The sequence below is a fragment of the Prionailurus bengalensis genome, chromosome B3, assembly GCF_016509475.1.
Source record: "Prionailurus bengalensis isolate Pbe53 chromosome B3, Fcat_Pben_1.1_paternal_pri, whole genome shotgun sequence".
Taxonomy (NCBI): domain Eukaryota; kingdom Metazoa; phylum Chordata; class Mammalia; order Carnivora; family Felidae; genus Prionailurus; species Prionailurus bengalensis.
In genome coordinates, this window is record NC_057355.1 from 135,993,564 (window position 1) to 136,017,303 (window position 23,740).

The window sequence follows — 23,740 nt, forward strand, 5'->3', positions numbered from 1 at the left end:
AGAAGCCCAGGTTTGTGTGTTTGTACCTGTAATATTAAGAAACCTGAATTCGTAAAGTGCCTCACGATATTTCAAGTGCATTGTTTTTCAGCATCTCCTTGACGATCTGCCCCAGAGGTGGCTTCCTCAGTCATTAATGGGGCTCAGGGCAGGGACCGCTCAGCCAGTAAGTGCGAAGGTTAAGATGAAGGGGTTGTCCACCCTCCTCGTCCTGCCCTCCAGCCCTGCCTTTCGAGCATTCCTTCCTTACCATGCCTGCCGCACAGTGACCAGCCCTCCTGTCGGCCATCTGAGGTCACTGTGGTGGGAGGTTCCTAAGGGGTGCCAGCAAATGTCTGCTGCACCGTTAACTGCCACTGGTCTTGATCTCTGTGCAGCTCCGTCTGCAAGGCTGGCCCTTCCACTTCCTCTCCTTACACCCCTCCAGGGAGGCGGGGCACAGAGTAGAAGACACGCAGGGTTTGCTGTCAGGACAGGTGTCTGAAATCCCTTGTCCTCATTTTCCATGTGACCTTGAGTGCATAACCTACAACAAGGTCATGATTTCCTATTCTGTAAAATGGGGTTATATATTTCATCCATTCCAAGAAGCCCACATGCAAATCAGGATGAGTCTTTTTTATTAATATAATTTATTGTCTAATTGGCTTCCATACAACACCCAGGGCTCATCCCAACAAGTGCCTTCCGCGATGCCCGTCACCCATTTTCCCCTCTCCCCGACCCCCCCATCCACCCTCAATTTGTTCTCTATATTTAAGAGTCTCTTATGGTTTGCCTCCCTCCCTCTCTCTTTGTAACTATTTTTTCCCCCTTTCTCTCCCCCATGGTCTTCTGTTAAGTTTCTCAGGATCCACGTAAGAGTGAAAACATATGGTATCTCTTTCTCTGACTTATTTCACTCAGCATAATACCTTCCAGTTCCATCCACATTGTTGCAAATGGCATGATCTCATTCTTTCTCGTTGCCAAGTAGTATTCCATTGTATATATAAATCACATCTTCTTTATCCATTCACCAGTTGATGGACATTTAGGCTCTTTCCATAATTTGGCTGTTGTCAAAAGCTCTGCTATAAACATTGGGATACACGTGCCTAAATCAGGATGAGTCTTAAAATGGTTCGCATGTCAAAGTTCCACCAGTACTATTACCCGCCCCCCCCCCCGCCACTTTCTTAGCAGAATAGAGAGCCTTAGAGTTGATGCAAATGGTAGTGTGTTTAGGTTCTAGACTACTGTGTGGACTGGCAATCACATGTGTGAGGCAGAGAAACGATTCATCTGTTGTTCAGTCCTCTCTGTCTTGGTAATCAGGTAAACGCCATGACCTCCTTGAAGTCAGTTTTTTAAAAGTTTCTTATGTATTTATTTTGAGAGAGAGGGTGCGCAAGCAGGGGAGGGGCAGAGAGAGAGAGAGGGAGTGAGAGAGAATCTCGAGCACTGTCAGTGCAGAGCCCGATGCGGGGCTCGTTCCCTCGAACTGCGAGATCGTGACCTGAACCGAGATCGAGAGTTGGACGCCCAGCCCACCGAGCCACCCGGGCACCCCTGAAGTCAGTTTTGAGTCGTGGAACCAACCTAAGTACCTGCGCCCACCACAATCTCTCCCCCAAACCTCGAGGCCCCTGCATCGTGCAGGAGTTGACGTCTTGCCAATGGGATCATCCTGCGGCCGGCCCGGTACTGGCCCCTGGTTACTGGGTCTTGAGGAAACGTGCTGTTGGAGGTGGGGTGAGGATCCTGGAGTCAGACCAGGTCTGCGTGTGACACGGGGACAGAGGGCTTGGGGGAGCCCCCACAGCCCGACCCCACGGGTACCGGGGTACTGGAGCCTGGGTTCCAGGCTCCAGCAGCCAACAGCTGAGTTGTCAGTCAGGCAGGGGCTGGCACGGGACACCGGAGAACCTCCGTTTCTAACTAGACAAACTAGGCAGTCCGAAGCTCGGACTTCCTGCCCTCCTCGGTGTGGACGACTCTTCCCCCTGAAGGGGTGACAGAGGCGGGCGCCAGCTCAGCAGTTCCAGCCTCAGTGACGCCGTGGCCAAGGCTTGCTCTGGCCTAAGAGCCACTCTGGCTACTCCGAGGCGGAAGTGGGGCACATTAGCCCGTGGGCCCCGAAGCCCGACTACGAGGTCAGCCTAGGACCTTTTCCGCCCCTCAGTTTCTCCATCTGTAAATTGGGGCTTATGACATTACCGCCTTTGTATCATTGTGAGGATTCAGTGAATTTATAATTGTAAAACACAAAGAACAATGTCTGGTGAATAAGTGTTCAGTAAATGCTAGCTATACGTATCATTCAAAGCATCTAATTCTGATTTTATCTGTTTTATGGGATTATATAATTTACGCTTAGAAGTCAGTTTAGTTACACGTGTTCTGCGTCTCTGGGAGGAAACTCTTGTCCTGTAACAGTCACGTAGGTCATCCACGTCTACGTTTCGTTCGTGCCTTCCTTCCACATTGAATCCTGGTGACAGTTTGGTCTCTTTCCGTGCTGTTGCCTTCCAACCCAGCAGGAATCCCAAACGGGTCTTTGCTCCCACACCCACCCCCTGCCATTTGAATGGTGGCGTCCCAAGGAGGAGAGGTAGGCGGGTCCAGCACGCTCTTCTCACGGGTGAGGAAAGGAGGCCCAGAAAGGGGAGGTGGCTCCCCCAGGCCACACGGGGAGCGATGACAGGAGTACTCAGATCTCCTCACTCCCAGAACTGGTCAGCCGTCCTGGGGGAGGCACAGGGGGAGGCTGTGACGGTGGCTGCCCTCACAGCCTCTTCCCACAGTCAGTGCTCGCTCTCAGCTAAAGGTGGCCCCCGTCCTTTGCAGATGGCCATTACAGATGAGCCACCGGTTGGAAGGCCGCCGGAAGCCTGCTCCCTCCTGCTCTAATTCCCTGCAAATAATCTTCCCGGGCTGGCCTTGGCCTACTTCCCCGGGGCTGGACGGCACAGGAGGGAAGCCACTTGGCTTAACAGCAGAGTGGCCAGGGGCTGTCACCAGCACAAACCGCCTGGAAGGGTGGGGGCTGGTGGTCCTGTTTCACGGGCCAGCAAGGCCCAGGCTGCGCGGCCCTGGGGGGTGGGTGCTGACACGTCACCATGAAGCTCTGACTGTGGGAAGCTCAGGCCCAGGCTGTGAGACGTTATATATTTCTGAGCCTGCCTTCCTGGGGCCGAGCTCCTGAACGAGCAGGCATCGCTGTGGCCCCCGAGGGGAAGGTCCGTTTAGTTTTCCCCAGACGACAGGCGGCACGAGCCTGCTTTTCACCACCTCGAAGCCTGGCTTGCGAACCAGCCCGTGGAACCTGCTTCAGCTTGGCTCCCATGCAAACTGGTTCAGGCCAGCCTGGGGCGGTGGGGGTGCCCCAGGGCTGCACTTGGTGGCTGGACCGCCTGCAACAGAAGAGCCGACTCCTTGCGGCAGGGGCTCGAGGAGACGTCCATTCGTTCAACAAACACGGATAGAGCACCTACTGTGTGCCGGGCACTGTAGCAAGAGGCTCACGAGGGCTAGTTCTCACGGCACTAGGAAGTAGGTTCTATTATTGGCCTCAGTTCCTCAGTTTACAGATGGGAAAACTGAGGCACAGAGAAATGAAGTTACTGGCCAAGGTCACACAGGGAGCAGGTTGGCAGGCCAGGGACTTGAACCCATATCACGTCTTCAACACCCTCATGTTCTTTTTTTTCATGTTATTTTTGAGAGACAGAGAGAGACAGAGCATGACTGGGGGAAGGGCAGAGAGAGAGAGAGAGAGAGATAGAGAGAGAGAGAGAGAGAGAGAGAGAGAGAATCCAAAGCAGGCTCCAGGCTCTGTGCTGTCAGCACAACACTCCCCCTCCCCTGCTCATGTGCATGTGTTCTCTCTCAAAATAAAGCAAATAAACTTAAAATAATTTCCATATGAGCAGGAACTTTGTCTTGTCACCACTGTATCCCCAGCACCTATTTAAATTTTTTTAAGTTTATTTATTTATTTAGAGAGTGTGAGGGAGGGAGGGAGGGAGGGAGGGAGGGAGGGAGGGGAGAGAGAGAGAGAGAGAGAGAGAGAGAGAGAGAGAGAGAGAATGAATGAATGAATCCCAAGCAGGCTCTTCACTGTCAGCCTGGAGCCCGACAGCAGGCTTGATCTCATGACCCTGGGATCATGACCTGAGCTGCAATCAAGAGTCAGAAGCTTAACCGACCGAGCCCCCAGGTGCCCCTGTGTCCCCGGCATTTACAATAGCACCTAGAATGTAGCAGGTGCTCAACACGTATTTATCGTACAATGATTGTGGGAAGTTAAAGATGGCCGCGAATCCTTTGCTAATTATCCCACTGAAAGGGGAGTGTAATGGCCCACACTCCAAATCCAGGTTTGCCTTATGGACTTGCTGGACCCACCAACAGAATGTGGCAGGGTGGCTCCTGAGACCTCTGAAGCTCAGTCATTCGGAGCTCCTACTCCTAGCTGGCTCCTTCTCAGAACCTTGGTTTCTTGCTTTGAGGAGCCCAAGGTGTTCCAACCAACACCCCCAGCTAAGCAACCTCTAGCCAGGACAGAGAGCCAATTCGGACTTCCGGCCCAGATGAGCATTCTGATGACCACAGATCCAGGCAATATATGGTTGCAAATGCAGGAGAGACCCCATGTGAGAACCACCCAGCTGAGCCCAGTCAATCCTGTGAACCAGGAGAATGTGGGAGGTGGTTCTGATGTGACATGGGAGGGGAATTGTTAACGGCAGTTGTCTCAGGACAGTGACATCTGGGTGACCTTTACTCTGTTTACATTTTAATGAATTGTTCCAATTCTGTACAATTAATATCTATTATTTATATAATTACATATAATAAGCAAGGTATTGAGGGTGGGATGGGAGAAAAATAATAAACTCAAGGTTCATCTACAACACAGTGGGTGGCTTTGAAGGCTATTGTGGCAATTCTCTTAAGGTGGGGGGATTAAAAGGGCTTACAAATTTTCATCACCATGGCACAAGAACAGACACTCAGATCAATGGAACAGAATAGAGAACCCAGAAATGGACCCACAAACATATGGCCAACTAATCTTTGACAAAGCAGGAAGGAATATCCAATGGAAAAAGGCAGTCTCTTCAGCAAATGGTGCTGGGAATATGGACAGCGACATGCAGAAGAATGAACCTGGACCACTTTCTTACCCCATACACAAAAATAAACTCAAAATGGACGAAAAACCTAAATGTAAGACAGGAAGCCATCAAAATCCTTGAGGAGAAGGCAGGCAAAAACCTCTTTGACCTTGGTCTCAGCAACTTCTTACTCAACACATTTCTGGAGGCAAGGGAAACAAAAGCAAAAATGAACTACTGGGACCTCATCAAAATAAAAAGCTTCTGCACAGCGAAGGAAACAATCAGAAAAACTAAAAGGCAACTGACAGAATGGGAGAAGATATCTGCAAATGACATATCAGATAAAGGGTTAGTATCCAACATCTATAAAGAACTTATCAAACTCAACACCCAAAAAACAAATAATCCAGTGAAGAAATGGGCAAAGGACATGAATAGACACTTCTCCAAAGAAGACATCCAGATGGCCAACTGACACATGAAAAAAAGGCTAAAAATCACTTATCCTCAGGGAAATACAAATCAAAACCATAATGAGATACCACCTCACCCCTGTCAGAATGGCTAACATTAACAACTCAGGCAACAACAGATGTTGGCGAGGATGCAGAGAAAGACAATCTCTTTTGCATTGTTGGTGGGAATGCAAGCTGGTGCAGCCACTCTGGAAAACAGTATGGAGGTTCCTCACAAAATGAAAAATAGAACTACCCTATGACCCAGCAATTGCACTACGAGGTATTTATCCAAGGGATACAGGTATGCTGTTTCGAAGGGACACCTGTACCTCCATGTTTATAGCAGCACTATCAACAATAGCAAAGCATGGAAAGAGCCCAAATGTCCATCGATGGATGAATGGATAAAGAAAATGTGGTATATATACAATGGAGTATTGCTTGGCAATCAAAAAGAATGAAATCTTGCCATTTGCATCTACGTGGATGGAACTGGAGGGTATTATGCTGAGCGAAATTAGTCAGAGAAAGACAAATATCATATGACTTCACTCATATGAGGACTTTAAGAGACAAAACAGATGAACATAAGGGAAGGGAAACAAAAATAATATAAAAACAGGGAGGGGGACAAAACAGAAGAGACTCATAAATATGGAGAACAAATTGAGGGTTACTGGAGGGGTTGTGGGAGGGGGGATGAGCTAAATGGGTAAAGGGCTCTAAGGAATCTACTCCTGAAATCATTGTTGCACTATATGCTAACTAATTTGGATGTAAATTAAAAAAAAAAAAAAAAACAAGTTAATAAAAAAAAAACAGGCAAGGGAGCTTTGGTCAAATGAGATATATTTTGTTATGTAACTCTACCTGTAAAACACAGAACATTTTTAATAAATTCCTATTTTGACACAAAAAAAATTTTTCATCACCAGGCTACTATTTAGATCCTGGCTCAGGTGACGTTAAGGAACTTGCTTAACGTTGCAAGGCTAGCATATCAGTCAGGGCTCCTATTTGCAACAGAAACTAACTCTAGGTGACTTAAACAGAAAATAAATTTATTAAAAGGTCGTTGGACATCGGGATGCCTGGGTGGCTCAGTCAGTTAAGTGTCCAACTTCAGCTTGGGTCATGATCTCGTGGTTTGTGAGTGCGAGCCCCATTTTGGGCTCTCTGCTGTTAGCACAGAGCCTGCTTCAGATCTTTTGTCCCTCTCTCTCTCTGCCCCTCCCCTGCTTGTGTGCTCTCTCTCTTTCTCTCTCTTCCAAAAATAAATAAACAACCACAAAACCAAAAAATAAAAATAAAAAAATAAAAGGTCACTGAGCATCTATTCATGATTAAAAAAAAACAAAAACAAAAACACCACTCCGTGAACTAGAGATAAATGGGAACTTCCTCACCAAAACAAAAAAGCAGCCACAAAAGCTTATAGCTACCATCATATTTAATGGTGAGACATTCCACACCTTTCCCCAAAGACTGGGAGAAAGGCAGGGATGTCTGCTCTCACCACTCCTACTCAATGTTCTAGTCAGTGCAATAAAGCCAGAAAAAGCATTAAGAGTCATAATGATAAGGAAGAAATAAAATTGTAGACAACATGCTTGTCTACAGAGAAAAGTTCAAAGAATTTACAAAGATGCCATTATCTAGCAAGTGACGTTAGCAGGAATGGAGGTTACAAGGTCAATGAACTAAATAAAATTCATTCGTTCATTTAATTGTGTCTTTATATGCTGGCTATATACAAATGGAAATGGAAACTTTTAAAAAGGTACTAATCACAGAAGCACCACAATCATGAAGTTCTTTGGGATGATTAACGTGCAAGATGTGTAAGCTAAAAACTACAAAAATATTTTTGAGAGAAATCGAAGAAGAGTTAAAGAAATGGCATACTGGGTTCACGAAACAAAACACTCAATATTGTCATGATGCCAATTCTCCCTTAATTGATCCCCAGATTCAACATAATCCTAATCAAAATCCCAGCAGGCTTCTTTTAAAAGCTGGTTTTAATATTTACATAGGAACCCCCCCCTCAAAAATAAATGCACTTAAAAATTTTTTTTAAATATAAAAAAAGGGGGGGGGGTCACCTGGGTGGCTCAGTCAGTTGAGAATCCAACTTTGGCTCAGGTCATTATCTCACAGTTCATGAGTTTGAACCCCGCCCACGTTGGGCTCTGTGCTGACAGCTCAGAGCCTGGAGTCTGCTTCAGATTCTGTGTCTCCTTCTCTGTCTGCCCCTCCCTCCCTCTTTCTCAGAAATAAATAAATATTAAAAAAACAAAAAAATGTTTATATAGAAAAGCAAAGGACCTCAATTAGCCAAAATAATTTTGATAAAGAAGAACAATATTGTAGGATTCATACTACTGGTTTTCAAGATTTACTTTGTAGCTAGAGCAATCAAATACAGTGTGGTATTGGCGAAAGAATGAGCACATAGATCAATAGAACAGAAACCAGAACCCAGATCTAGACCTATACAGAAACTGATTTTTCGCATGGGTGTCACAGCAATCCAATGGAGAAAGGATAGTCTTTCCAATGAATGGCGCTATTAGATATCTACATGCAAAAAACAAAGAACCAAAAAAAAAAAAAAAAAGAAAGCAAAAACACACCCAAACCTCAAACTTCTCACTCACACTATATACAAAAATTAATTTGAAATGGGATATAGGCCTAAATGGTAAAGCTAAAATTATAATACTTCTAGAAGAAAACAGGAGAAACTTTGATACTTTGGGTTTGGCCATAAAAAACATGAATCATAAAAAAACAAAACTATAAAATGAACTTCATCAAAATTAAAAACTTCTGCTCTTTGAAAGACACTTATGAAAATAAAAAGGTAAGCAACAGACTGGGAGAAATATTGGCAAAACAGAAGCCTGATAAAGGACTGGTAGCCATAACATATTCTCAAAGTTCAATAATAACCCAATAAAAAATTAGCAAAATATTTGAGGAGACACTTCACTGAACAAGGTGTATGAATGGTCAAGAATCACACAAAAAAGATGCTCAAAAGCATTTATAATTAGGCAGATGGAAATTAACACCATGATGAGATACTACCATACACGTATTAAAATGGCTTCTGTTTTAAAAACCTGACAATATCAAATGCTGATGAAGATACGGAGCAACTGGAACTCTCATATGTTGTTGGTGGAAAAGCCAACTGGTACAGCTGCTTTGGAAAATGGTTTGATGATCTCTGATAAATGTATACATGTATTTACCGTATGACTCAGTGATTCAACTCCTTGGTATTTATCCATAACAAATGAAGACATATGTCCACACCAAAACCCAAATGTTGGTGTTTATAGGAACTTCATTCATAATCATCTCAAAGAGAAAACAACCCACATGTCCATCAACTGGTGAGTTAAATTCTGATGCATTCAAAAGGTAGAATACGACTCCACAGTAATAAGGAACAAACTATTTATACATGCAGCAGTGTGGATACCTCTCAAAAGCATTATGTTGAGTAAAAGAAGCCAGCATACTGCTCTGGAGCGCCTGGGTGGCTTATGGGTTAAGCGGCCAACTCTTCATATCAGCTCAGGTTGTGATCTCATGGGATTCAGCCCCGTTCAGTCTCCATGCTGAGTGTGGAGCCTGCTTGGGATTCTCTGTCCCCCTTTCCCTCTGCGTCTTCCTTGCTCATGCATGCACGCTCTCAAAATAAATAAATAAACTTAAAAAAGAAGGCAGCACACTGCATGATTCCATTTATATGGCATTCTAGAAAAGGCCAAAGAGAAGGAAATTCTTGCCAGGGTGTGGGGGTAGGAGGAGGAAATTAACTGATCACAAAGGGGCACAGGGGAACTTTTGGGTGTGAAAGAAATGTTCCATATCTTGATTGTAGGAATCGTTATTCAACTGTATAATTTTGCCAAAATTTACAGAACTGTACTCTTAAAAAGGGCAAGTACCACTGCATGTAATATATACCCTGATACAAATGGCCAAGGGGTACATGAATATGTCTTCCACATCACTCTTCATCGGTGGGGAAATGCAGATCAAAGCCACGATCTGTGAAGATATCACTTCACACATGTCAGGATGGTTAGCATCAAAAAGACAAGAAATAAAAAGTGCTGGCCAAGGTGTGGAGGAAAGGGAACCCTTGTGTGCAGTTAGTTGGTGGGAATGTAAATTGGTGTGGCCACAACAAAAACTATGGAGTTTCCTTAAAAATTTAAAAATAGGGACACCTGGGTGGCTCAGTCAGGTCAGCATCTGACTCTTGATTTTGGCTCAGGTCATGATCTCTCAGTTTCACGAGTTCAAGCCCCTCATTGGGCTCTGTGTGGGCAGCGTGGAGCCTGCTTCGGATTCCGTCTCCCTCTCTCTCTCTCTGCCCTTCCCCCGCTTGCACTCTCTCAAAATAAATAAATTAAAAAATAAAACTACCATACACTCCAGCAATTCCACTTCTAGGTATATATCTGAAGAAGACGACATTATCTCAAAGGGATGTCTGCACTCCCGGGTTCTCTGCGGCATTATTCACAATAGCCAAGACATGGAAACAATCCAAGTGCCCATTCACAGATGAATGGATAAAGAAGACATGACGTATATATCACGCACATACACACGATGGCATATTACACACACATAGAAAGAAGGAAGTCCTGCCATTTATGACAACGTGGGTAGAGCTTCAAAGCATCACGCTAAGTGAAATAAGTCAGAAAAAGACAAATATCATACGGCCTCATGTATATGTGGAATCTAAAAACATCCAACTCGCAGAAACTGTGAATGGTGGTTAACTGGCCTCACTGTGGTAAACATTTCACAATTAGGCAAGTTTCAGGTCATCACATTGTACACCTTACCCTTACGTAATGTTCTACGTTCATGATCTCAATAAAGCTGAAAAGGAAATAGCTCAATAAATCTAGAGGGGAAAAATGTCACTGGGAGGACCAGAGAACCTGGTTTTTGAAACAAGGTGGCCGTGAAAAGTGTTCAGAGTCGTACTGGACACCGGACTTAGCCAGTGTCCGCTGAGTGTCCAGTCAGGGAAACAGAAAGCACCCAGGTTTCCATTTTCTAAGAGGGACTTAATCTGTGGACTGAATTGATGGAATATGTGGGGTCCTGTGCCTTAGCAGCAAGGCTTTCAGGGAATGGGAGCATCTGGCATTTTCCACTTCTACCGTGGGAGGCAGGTTCCTCACTTCCAGGTGGAGGATTCACCATAAAATAAAGGAATTTGGATTCTCGGGGCCATACGGAATGACAAATGTCCACTTGAGCTAGTAAATATGAAAGTGGGGTTTCCAACCCTCGTTAACCAGGGCCCATCTCTTAATAATTTCACGGCAGGTCTTGAGGTGGTGCCTAAACACTGCTCCCAGAATCCAGAACCACTCAGTCTGGAATGGGTTCGAATGGTGACCCACAGCCACGTGCTGTGCACACACCTTCTCCCATCATGAGGGTGGAGATCTCTGGGCTTCCCCGCAGCTCAGCTGTTCCTCTCAGCCCTGCCCGCCCTGAGATCCTGTCTGAGCCCTTTGGCACCGTGTGTGTCTGTGGTCAGGAATGTCTTTTCCGGGCTTGGGAGCAGACAGGCTCCCAGAGGAGGAGGAGCAGGAGGGGCGTCCCCTCCCTGGGCCCCTGAGGCTGGAGCGCCAGGAGCCTGGACCTTTGAGAGGCATCGGTGTCCTGAAGGAACAGGACAGAGGAGAGCAGAGTCAGGGCGGCTTGAGGAAGAAAAGCAGAGGTCGGTTTGAGGTTTGGAAACAAAAGCCCTCTCTTTGCCTCTGTTCCACTTACCCTGTTCCCGGAAAAGGTTTTGCTGACAGCCTCCCAGGCTCTCACTTGCCTCCGGGCTCAGCCTCTGTTGACTCCTCCAGGCTGCTCAGCCCTGTCTTCTTCCCCCGGCGGCGGTATCTGGATCTCTTTCTCCCCACTTCTTACTGACCCTCAGCACATCCTCGGTCTCAGCCTCGAGACACCCACGCACCCACCAAGCAACACCTGCAGGCCTTTCTTTTCAAACAGGGAACCACACAGCTGAGAGCTGTGTGGACTCGCTAATTCAAAACCAGCCAAGCCTGAGAGGGCACGTCAGGAAAAGGAAACGCAAGAAAAGCAGGGAGGAAAGGGAAGAAAGATTCAGGGAACCTCCTGGATGCACCCCCCAGCTGTTCTCCACCTCTGCCTCCCGTCCTGCCACAAAGAGGCTGGGATGGCCAGACAGGAGACTCCCATCCTCCTTTGTTCCAATCCTGGCCAATGGGACCGAAGAGAAGAGGAGTTTGCTGGTGTCTTCTGGGAAACCTCTTCCTCCCCCGTAAAAGGAGACACTTGGGTGGAAATGCTCTTCTTCTCCAGCCTGATGTTGTCATGGGTTGTCACATGTGACGTGGGGACTGTGGTGGCCGTCTTGTGACCACAGGATGGTCTAGCCTGGGACCAAGCTATTATGCCAAGGAAGGCTGCACAGAAAGATGAAGAGTCTGGGTCCCTGATGGCACCACTGAGGCCATCCCTCGTGCAGGTGTTCTAATTATGTCAGATAATGAAGCCCTTATGGTTGTTGTTGTTTAATTTTTTTTAACCTTTATTTTTGAGACACAGAGCATGAGGGGGGAGGGGCAGAGAGAGAGGGAGACACAGAATCGGAAGCAGGCTCCAGGCTCCGAGCTGTCAGCACGGAGCCCGACACGGGGCTTGAACCCACGAACCATGAGATCATGACCTGAGCCGAAGTTGGACGCTTAAACCGACTGAGCCACCCAGGTGCCCCTAGGCCCGTTGTTGTTTCATCCTCTTGTTGAAGTCAGGTGTGTGTCTTCGTACAGCTGAAAGTATTGTGATGGGCATGGAAACAAACCAGCATTTGCCAGATGTCCCCTGTGTGTGAGACCGTGTTAGGAGTTTTATAAGGTAATTACTACATCACCCCTATTTTACATTTGAGGAAGCTGAGGCTTATGCACACAGGGTCACCTATTAAGTGCCAGAGGCAGGACTCTAAGCCACTGTGACTTAAAAAAATGTACTGAGCACGACCTATATGTTAGGCACTCTCCAAGGGCTGGGGATGTGGTGCAAAGGAGACAGAAATTGGGGGTTTCACGGAGGTTCCATTCCAGGAGAGGAGGCCGGCAGGAACGAAACGAACAAGCAAGCAAGGTGAGTTTAGATTAGTAATAATTGCTAAAAAGGTAATAAATAGGGTGATGTGGTGGTGAGCAATTGGGTTTCTGGTGCATGTTCTGGGGGGGAGGGAACACTTTAGTTATGGTGACTGGGGAAGGCCTTGTTGAGTGACATTTGAACTGAGCCTGACAGACGCAAAGGACAGACCAAGGAAGGGGCTTCCAGGCAGACAGAGCAAAAAGTGTACAGTCCCTGGGGCAGCAAAGAGCTGGGGAAACCGGAGGAGCTGATTGGAGGCCGTGGGTTGGAGCTCAGTGAGGAAGGGAGGAAACCCGGTTGGAGGAAGGCAGGACCTGCCTCCCGCAGGGCCTTGCAGGCCATGCTAAGTGGGTCTGGGTATTTTTCCAATTGAGATGATGAGTCACTGAAAGGTTTTAAGCGAGGCATGATCTGATTTACAGCGTTCTCAGGTCTCTCTGGGTGTTTTGTGGAAATCAGATCATAAGGAGTAGGTTGGAGGGAGAAGGGCCTGTAGGGAAGCTGTTGGTGTGGCCCCAGAGAGAGGTGGTGGTGGCTTGGAATGAAGGGGTGGCCTGGAGAGGGCCGAATGACCAGGCTCCCAAGGCATACGCGGTAGGACTTACCCATGGATTGTATGTGCAGGGTACCGAGAAAGGAAGATTCAGGGTCGACTCAGGGTTAGGGCTTGGGCAGCTGGGCGGACGGGGATGCTTCATGTGAGATAAAGAGGTTTGGGGCAAAAATCAAGAGTTCTGTTCTGGAGTCCGGGGTCAGAGTTCATCCTACTGCCTTGCTTCCCTCAAGTGAATACAATACAAACCTTACACTGGGAGTCATTACCGCCCCGTGGGCCAATCTGAGCAGCAAGGTGGTAACCCGAAGCACGAAAAGATTCCCGAATGTAGCCACAGCTCTAAGAAGGCATTTTATGATCACCCCCAAAGTGCTTATCCAGCACGAGTTCCACTATTTGATTCCTGGGGTCATTAGATAGCAGTGTCTTAGATAGGGCCTCCCCAGAAGCAGGTCCGGAGACAAGAATGTGAGTCCACATGGTTTTATTGGGAGGTGATCTCAGAAAGCAGAGGAAGGAGGGGAAGGGGCCAAGATAGGGTTTCCTAGAGAGCAGGTCACCATCGTGGGTGACGGGGGGGTGTAGTTTTGCCAGGGACCTCTGAGAGAGAGCAGAGAACATACATTCCGAATTGTCCCACCCGAGGGACAAAAGTTGGGCGATTTATCCTCCACATCCTTCTCATGGACTGAGGGGGAGCTCCCAGGGCCATCTGCTCTCCACACTTCTGCTTTGCGCTCACGCTGGTGCTCAAAGGCAGCCCTCAGGTGCAACATCGCAGGTGCTGGCTGGAGGAAACTGTCCGTGTGCCCTGGACTGGTGAGTGCTAACGGGACGCAGAGAAGGGACACCCATGGCTTCTGCCATTGCTCTGCCACCAAAATATTTCACTTCTTCTAAGCCCTTTAGAGTAAGTCTCAAAAATACTAGACAATACTCTTTGACGATATTCATTAAATCAATGGCACACCGGTGGTCAATAGATATGCGGCCCAAACTTGCGATTCACAACAAAGAATTTGTAAATCAACTCGTCACTTTCTTCATTGAGAAAGTCTTGCTATGCGACAAGTCAGTTGATCTAGATGGGTCCCTAGTGATGGGAATTGGTTTTCATTCTGGTGCAAGCTTCTTGTTTTCCTCAGACCAGTAACAAACAATTTACAGCCCAGTGCGTTGAGTAGCCCTGTGCTGGACCGTGCGATCCTTGAGGACAGACCCTGGGACATGTTCATCTCTGTATCCCCAGGGCCTGGCATAGTGTCCAGTGCAGAGGGGCACTTGGTGGATCAGGATTGTGCCATTTTACAGATGAGGAAACAGAGTCACTTGGACGTGGCCTCTCAGTCTGCTGCTCGATCCTTGTAAACCTCAGTGCTCCCTCCTAGCCTGACAGATCCATTGGGATGAGCTGTCTCCTGGGAGAATGACACCAGTTAGAATCAAGCCCAGTGTCATTTTCCCCTTTAAGGGCTTGTGTACTGGGCTGTGTTTATCCCTGTGGAGCAGTCACACAGCCAGTGCTCTTTATCACCCCTGCTTCTGCCTGGACCAGGCTGATTTCTGCTTCTGGGGCCATGAGTAATGAGGTGGCCACCGCTGACTGCCCTCTTGATGAGGTTGGTGATGATTGTATGATTTCTCAACAAAATGAGAAAACTCAGGGGGTGTTGCCTTTTGGTGGTTTTCTTTTCTTTGTAAAAAGTTTTTTTTAACATTTATTTATCTTTGAGAGGTGGGGGGAGGGGCACAGTGAGAGAGACAGAGGATCCAAAGTGGGCTCTGTGGTCACATCGCTAACCAACGAAGGACTCAAACTCACGAGCCGTGAGATCATGACCTGAGCTGAAATCGAGAGTCAGCCACTCTAGCCAACTGAATCACCCAAGTCCCCCTGGTGGTTTTCTTTGAACCCCATAATACTGACAAAGGACTCAGAAACTCTGGAGAGTTCTTGATGAGGGAAAACTCTTTGATTATGGTCACAGAGACTCATGCACAGAGTGAGGGTCCAATGGCTAAGCTGCGGTAGTAACAACCCCCCCAGACTTAGTGGCTTACCACAATTAGACTTTATTTGTTGTCCATGCTACATGCCCGAGGATGTGTCAGCAGAGGGTTCTGCTTGTGTGTCCACCCAGGGGCTCAGGCAGGTGAAGCACCATCTTGACAGGTGCTTACAAGACCCCTGTAGGAATGAAGAAGGTGAACAGCTCACTGGTTCTTTTTTTTTTTTTTTTTTTTTTAATTTTTTTTTCAACGTTTATTTATTTTTGGGACAGAGAGAGACAGAGCATGAACGGGGGAGGGGCAGAGAGAGAGGGAGACACAGAATCGGAAACAGGTTCCAGGCTCTGAGCCATCAGCCCAGAGCCTGACGCGGGGCTCGAACTCACGGACCGCGAGATCGTGACCTGGCTGAAGTTGGACGCTTAACCGACTGCGCCACCCAGGCGCCCCATCAGCTCACTGGTGCTTAAAGCTTCCTCCCAGAAGGACACATGCCCTTTTGGGTTTCACTGGCCAGAGCAACTCCTTTAACTTTCCTAATTTCAGAGGAGGTAGGGAGGGAGAGCCTACCAAGTGCCTGGAAAGCAGGATCAGCACTGATGGGGAATAGCACAAATGACATCCACAGATATGCCCTCTGCAGCTGGCATGGGTCACACCTCTCCCTATTACATTTCTGCCAGCAGCCTGTTCCAAAAACATTGACGTTGGCTGACCATTGAGCAGGAGAACTTGAAGCATTCTGTCCCAACTCTATGAAACTCACCATTTAAAGACTCAATCTCAATCCTTAGGTATAATCTCTAGATTTTGTTCCTTGTGATGTGACCTGGATTCTTTTTTTTTTCAATGTTTATTTTTGAGAGAGAGAGTCGGAGTGTGAGCGGCAGAGGGGCAGAGAGAGAGGGAGACAGAATCCGAAGCAGACTCCAGGCTCTGAGCTATCAGCACAGAGCCTGATGTGGGGCTCGAACTCATGAACCATGAGATCATGACCTGAGCCGAAGTTGGACGTTCAACCGACTGAGCCACCCAGGTGCCCCACGACCTGGATTCTTTACTACTACCACAATGATCCCTATTCCCTTTCTTAGCCTGGACTATTGGTTGCACCTGTACCCTTCAGGTGCTGTGGGTTTTGCTGAGTCTCAGAGGGCTTTTTTCCGGTACCCCACTGTTGATTCCTTCCCCTGACCTAACCACCGTAGGCAGGTCTAGAATCAGCCCCACCCCCTCCTTCCTCCATTCATCCAATTAAACTGGGCCACGAACATCTCTCTTGAAATGTTGGCATTTTAGATCACATTAAAACGACATCCAGAGACACCACACATCCATTCATATTCCCCCCATACTCTTCAACCCCAGGAGGTATGGCTAAGATTTAGATAACACCTGCCTCAGTTTCCCCTTCTGTTAGAGCCCAAGTTGCTAAGTTTAAGACCACTTTCTGTTCCTACTTGCAGTCCCCAGCCTGAGCATCATCCATAGCAGGGTGTAGGGCGGAGATGAGGGACATTTCTGGAATAAGAGGCTGTCAGGACCATGTTGAGCTTGGAGGAGCATCTGCTAAAGACAGCATATCCAGGGGGTGCGGGGTGTAAGCCAGAAAATTGTTGAATGGAAGCCAAGGTCAAGGCCAGAAGACAGTGCCAAGTACAAGAGGCAGAGAGGATAGGAACCCTGCGCCCAAACCACAGGGCCTTAGCCAGGAAGCCAAGAGTAGGACACAGAGGGGTTCCAGGGTGGGTGGACAGGGCCAGGGCCAAGGCAATAAACAGCCTGAGAGCTTGGGGCCACCTTGCTTGCCTCCCTGCTCCCCACACCTTGCAGGCACTTCTAATCCAGTGTCAAAACATCAGCTTAAGAAACCAAGAGACCAACAGCAGCTGAAAATCTGTGCCTGGGGCTGCGATTTAGCTACCCCTAGCAAGTGTGATGAACCAATGGGCAGGACCCAGTGTGACTAATGGGAGGCTTTGGGGCTGGAGGAGTTCTGCACGGGCCCCTGAGGGGATAAGGATACAGGGTTGGAGTCTCTCTTGGCTGCCCCTCCACCTGGCCCCGCACAGCTGAGAACTGTTGGAGGAACCGGCAGAGCAGAAGGGAATAGGCCACCCTACTTGGATGCCAGTGTGAGGCAGGGTGAGGGGCAGCACGCAGCCCCCTGCTGGCGGATCTCAGGGGGACTTTGCTCAGTGAAGATGTCCCAGGGGGCAGCACACCGCACTTCCTGTGACTCACAGCCAGGGGGCACTGTGGGGCCTCATGCCTGGCAGGCCCATCCCTACCCTGTGAGTGTGTGGGCATGAATGGCTTCGCAGGCAGCAGGCCCCACAAGGGACCACTCCTGAGTGTGCAGGAGCCACCTCTGGGGCTCCCCGAGCTGCTGTGGGGGTCATGCCGGGGGGTGGTATAGGGTGGTGGCTGGGAGCCTCACACGGTGCTGATTGGCTGAGGAAATCTCCGGCACGGATGATGTCAAACCTGGAGTCTGCATCTTTCCTAAGGAAATGAGCACCCCTACGAGGCAAACCTCAGTCGGTCAAGGGTCCTTCTGCAAAGTTGCCGTGGTCTTTAGAGTTGGGGAGGCATTGGGGGAGAATTCTATCTAAAAGATCAAAATAGTTGCCTTGCATCCAACATTGGGGGCTGCGTTCCAGAAGTGCCCCTGGGCTCTCTTTTGTGCTCTCCAAGGTCCTAAGGGGTACATCAGCAGCACTGGGGTGTCCCATGCTCTCTGTACCATGAGGACAGTGGGCAGCGCACCATATCCCCCTGGTTTTAGGGACAGGGCGGGTGAGGGCTCTCCGCTTCCACCCTGGGGGCCCTCATGTTTTCCTTCTTTCAGTTCCTTCCCGTCACTCCTTTCCTCTTGTCTTCTTACCTCAACCAAAGAGAACACAAAATCTCCACGTGCCAACTGAAGCAATGTCTTTTGGCAGTAGACCCAATGGAACCCCTCGGAATACGCTGTTATCCTTCTTCCCTCTGTTTCTTGGAACCATGGAAGAGTGAGGAAGTCATGATTTGGGTCCTCCATCCCACCTGCGGAAGGCACCAAAAATACCCACCACCTGCCATATTTGACACCTAAGCTGTACTGACCCACCGAATTTCCAACTCACTTCAGTGAAGTTTCAGGTAAGTCCCTGAACCCATCACTTCAACCCCCTTTGGGAACATTCGCTGCCTTCAGGGCTTCGGCAAATACAGACCCGGATCTCCATCGACAGCCCTCTGATGTTTACAAAATGGCAGAAACGACACGTCTGCTAAGACAAGGTTATTTTGCAGGCAGAGATTTTTTTTTTTTTGGCAGGTGTTTAGCTACGTTTCCAGAACCCCAAGAAAAAGTTGCAAGAGAATCTCTGGTCAACTCCATACACATGATGCCTGAGAGATAAATGCAGAGAAACTCCCTTGCACCTCCGCAGACATGGTCTTGTCACATTCTGATTAAGCGAGTTTTGAAGGTGAGATTCTGCTAAGCTCGTCCTGAAGTGAAAGAGGTTGACTCAGAAGCTGATTTATCAGAGAGCTGGAAGCAAGCCAGCCTGAGCGGTTGCCAAGGGCTCTGTGCAGAAGTGCTGAATGTGTAAACCGTATCATTGTTTAAAAATGAGCCAACCCAGAAACTTTGGCTTCCGACAGCTCAGCCTCAAACAGCAGCGGGAAGCAGTCAGGAGAGGCTCGCCTGTGATCATGCCCCGCAGAAGGGGTTCGCTCGCTTTCTCTGTCAGTCCAGCCCTGGGAAGCAGCACATTACAGGCAGAGCTCCCGCTGGGGTCTGGAGGGCTGGCACTCTGGGATGGCAGCACAGGGTGAAGGGAGGCCAGAGGGTTTGGGCAGCAGGGGCAGGTAAGGAGAGAAAATAAAGGCAGGGACTGAGGACAGACTGTGCTGCAGGTCTAGGCAGTGCCTGACCCACTGTATACATGTGGTAGGTATTTGATGAAGGAAGGAAGGAAGGAAGGAAGGAAGGAAGGAAGGAAGGAAGGAGAGTAGGATGGGAGGAAGGAAGGAAGGAAAGGAAGGAGGGAAGGAAGGAAGGAAGAAGGGAAAGAGGAAAGGAAGGAAGGAAGAAGGGAAGGAGGGAAGAAAGGAAGGAAGGAGGGTAGGATGGAGGAAAGGAAAAAAGGAAGGAGGAAAGGAAGGAAGGAGGGCCACCACCAGAGACCGGGAAGAGGCGGGAAGGAGTCTACCCAGAGCCTCAGAGAGAACATGGCCTACAGACCCCCTGATTTCAGACTGACTCTAGCTCCCCAGAACTGTGAGAGAGTGCACCTTCCTTGTTTGAAGTCATCCGTCTGTGGTTGTTATGGCAGCCCCAGCAAACGAATGCCCTCACCCTCTCAGTTCAGATTCCTGAGTGGGTGTTTCTGGCCTACTCTGCTGGGCAGGCTGCATTGCGCTGGCTTTCTGCTTGGGGGTCTTTGCCTGGCAAGCCCTGGCCCTCCCTGGCTTGCTGGGGACAAGAACTGCAAATTGGCCAGGTGTTGTACTGGAGTACTTCCCTGAACCTCCACTAGGCCTCAGGTGGGGGTTGTTGCGAAGCAGACCCAGCCCTCACGAGCCTGGCGTAGGGTCGGCATTCAACACATGCTTCACAAACAAGATTTCTGGGACGTTTATTTTATTTTGTATTTTATATTTTCATGTTTATTTGTTTTTGAGAGAAAGAGAGACAGAGTGTGAGTGAGGGAGGGGTAGAGAAAGAGGGAGACACGGAATCTGAAGCAGGTTCCAGGCTCTGAGCTGTCAGCACACAGCCTGATGCAGGACTTGAACCCGTGAACACTGAGATCATGACCTCAGCTGCAGTTGAGTGCTTAATCGACTGAGCCATCCAGGCACCCCGATTTCCGGGACTTTTAAATTAGGTGGTGTGGTGGGCTGAATGTTGGCCTCCAAAAAGACATGTGTTTATACAGATCCTGGGAGCCTGTGAACGTGACATTACTTGGGAAAAAGGCCTTTATAGATTCAGTTAAGGGTCCTGAGATGACATTATGCTGCACTAAGAAGTCGAGCTCTAAATCTGATGGCAAGTGTCCTCAGAAGAGATGAGAGAAGACCATGTGACAATGGAGGCAGCGATCAGAGGGGCATGACCATGGCCAGTGAGGCCAGGGAAGGCCAACATCAGCAGTCCCAGGAAATGAATAGAACTGGTAACCTTAACCAAAGGAAAAGCCAACTCCGTTGATGACGGAAGCCAGTAATGACCAAAGAAAGCCTCTGAGTGGCATTGAGTCATTGGCGGGACTCAGTTCTAAGAAGGGCCGGGGCGGATTGGATCTACTGAACCCAGAGACAGAACTCATGTCAGAGAAAGTTCACTAGCCAAGGCTGGGTGTGTGTTCCTTTTGGCCTGGTTCTCATTTGTTTTTCCTATCTGGTTATTTGCCCAATACTAGTTAGTGTCCTTCAGGAAGACTTTCTCTCTCTGATGAAGAGGTCCCTGTTGAGAGGAATGGCCTAGTTATGGGCCTATCTCGGGGGGACGTTCTCTTCACAAAGACAGTTCCTTTGCCCTCCTGGCTTCCTGTTGGCAATGGCACAGCCCGCCCAGCCACCAGGAGGATGGTTTACTTCATTTTCCTGGACATCTGGCTTGGCGTGGGTGGCCGAGAGCAGGTTCCTCACTGCTCTGCCGAGCAACTCCTCCTGGAGACAGCAGAGTGAAACACCATCTGGCTGCTGAGACGTTTGGAACCAGATGGCTCAGACCAAGGCCAGGCCTTCTGCCCCACGGCTCCCTTCCAGCTGGCCTTGCCCAGCCATCCTGCACACTCACGGCCCAAGTCAGAACATGAGGGGCGAGCTTCCCTCCCCTGCCTTCCTCACCCACATCTGCTCTTCTGGACTGATGGTTCTTCTGACCCGAGCATGCTGCAAAGAAGAGCTGAAGAAAGTGAGGATGTTGGGGCGCCTGGATGGCTCATTCAGTTGGGTGAATGACTTCAGCGTGGGTCATGGTCTCACAGCTCATGGGCTCAAGCCCTGTGTCAGTTGTGCTGACATCTTGGAGCCTAGAGCTGCTTTGGATTCTGTGTCTTCCTCTCTCTCTGCTCCTCCCCCCACTTGTACTCTCTCTCTCTCTCTCAAAAATAAATAAACATTTAAAAAAAAAAAAAAGAAAGTGAGGATGTTGATTTAGCCTAGAAAGGAGAAGACAGGAAGCTGGTGAGTGCAACCCAGAGGTGGGGAAGGAGCTTTGTAGATGGACTGGGCCTGGCCCGAGAGGCTCCTGACCCAGAGGGAGCAGGTTCAAGAGACAGGTTTACCTTTATTCGTAAACACAGACATGACTATCAGAGCGAGGGGGCTGTGCATGGAGAGCTTTCCTCACCCCTGGCCCATTTCTGGAATAGCTACCCAGCCCATGCCTCTGCTGACCAAGCAGGTCATGATGCTTTCCGGGGCTCTGACCACCGGGCGCTGGATGACCGGGTCAGGGTCGTCACCTGACCCACACCAACCAGCCCATTGGCTGGATAGCAACCAGTCAGGCGCTCTCCCTTGAGAATCTGAACTGAGAGACACAGATTCCTCAGCTGGGGTGGGCGCTTGCAGGAGATGCTGCCCGTGTCCCTCACATAGCCCCTCCACCCCCATCTCCACACGCCCAAGGTGGCTTCTTGTGTACGCCTCTGCTCTGCATCTGAGAACTTTTGTCTGGCAGTGGGAGCACGCTTAGCCTGTGCACAAGGCAAGCCCGAAATGCCAGAGAGTTAATGCCCCCGGAAGCAGCCCTGAACGTGATGAACGGAGCCAGGGGATAAATGCTAGGCTTGCCCGGCCCTCAGTTAGGATAACTCTGTTTTCTAGGTTTTCCCAGAAAGGTTGAGGTTCAGTTACCCATGGTGGTAACTTGCTCCATAGTGATTTCTTTCTTTCTTTGTTTCAAGCTTACTCACGTATTTTAAGACAGAGAGAATTCCAAGCAGACTCTGCACTGTCAGCACACAGCCTGACGCGGGGCTCATGAGATCATGACCTGAGCGGAAACCAAGAGTCAGGTGCTTAACCCACTGAGCCACCCAGGCGCCCCGTGACTTCTTTCTTTATTGACTTCTTTCTTCTCTGTCTCACTACCTCCCCCTACCTGCTGCCTGCGTTTGTGGGACACCCCCTGAATAAGCTACTTTCCTGGAATCCTTTTGTCAGGGTCTGCTCCCGCGACAACCCGAATAAAGACAGAATTGGATCTACTAGGTCATGTAGGTTTGAGGCTGGAGGATGTATCAGGTCAGACATTAGCATGAAGCCAATCCAACGGAAGGATAGGTCCGAGAGAGTCTGACTGGGAGGGTCCATGTGGCCGCTGAGAGACAGGGAGTAGGAGTCACAAGGCACCTGTAGAAGAGAGGGAACAGCTCTGTCCCACCACCACAGTCCCCTTTGCCTGTGCGTAAGGTTCCTGTTCCTCATAGCCAAAGCCCAGGAGCACCAACAACAAAGCTAACTTTACATAACCTACAATATGCCAGGCACTGTGCTAACTGTAACACCAATAGAGTTGCCAGATTAAGCAGTAAAATCCAGGATGTGTGGTTAAATTTGGGGCACACTGTAACTAAAAATTTGTTTTGGCAACCCTGGATACTAGAAGGCAAGTATTCTTATCATCCTTTTTAGGCAAGGAACCAGAGCAGTTAAGTGACTTAGCGAGGGTCACACAGCTGCTAAGTGTGTGTGTGGGGGGGGGGGGGGCTGTGACCCAGGGAGTTGAACTCTTGCCCAGCTTGCCCTCTTAGTAGAGCCTGGACTGGTCTCGTATCACCCAACAGTGAAGTGCAGTGTATCTCAAAAGAGCGAGTTCCCTCTCGTTTATTTTCTGTGGCCAAGTGGCTGGGGAGCGCGTGGATTGGCATTTTATTCCTGCCTGGGCAATCTTTAAGGCGATAGACGTGGACTTGGGAGCTCCCTTGGTGGAGGAGCACAGGCGGGTGGCTGCTGCACGGGGAACCCAGCTTGTCTGAGCAGGGGTGTGTGGCTTTTCCCACGGACCCCTTGTGGGTCACTGATGAACGATCAGCGGCCCTCGTTTGCTGGGGACAGTTCCAATTTAGATCTGTTGTCTTTAGACGTGTTGTCAGTTTAGATCAGGGTTCTCGTCCTGTTCGGCATGTCATTTGTAAACAAAGTATATTCTATTGATAGTTGACTCAAACAGACCGTGGGTTCGGTCGACCTCCACCTGGCACTTTCAGCTTCCACCACGGCCCCATCTGGTAGCGTGTGACACATGTGCTTTGGTCCAGAAGTTTCCTGGCGACATCCCCCTTTTCCTCTTGCACCACTTAACTCATACCTTTCTTTCAAGGACAGTATGCAGGGCCCTGGAGAGAAATAAAGTGAAAAATGACAACATAAAGTGACTGGGGGAAAGCTAACCACTGCCAGTC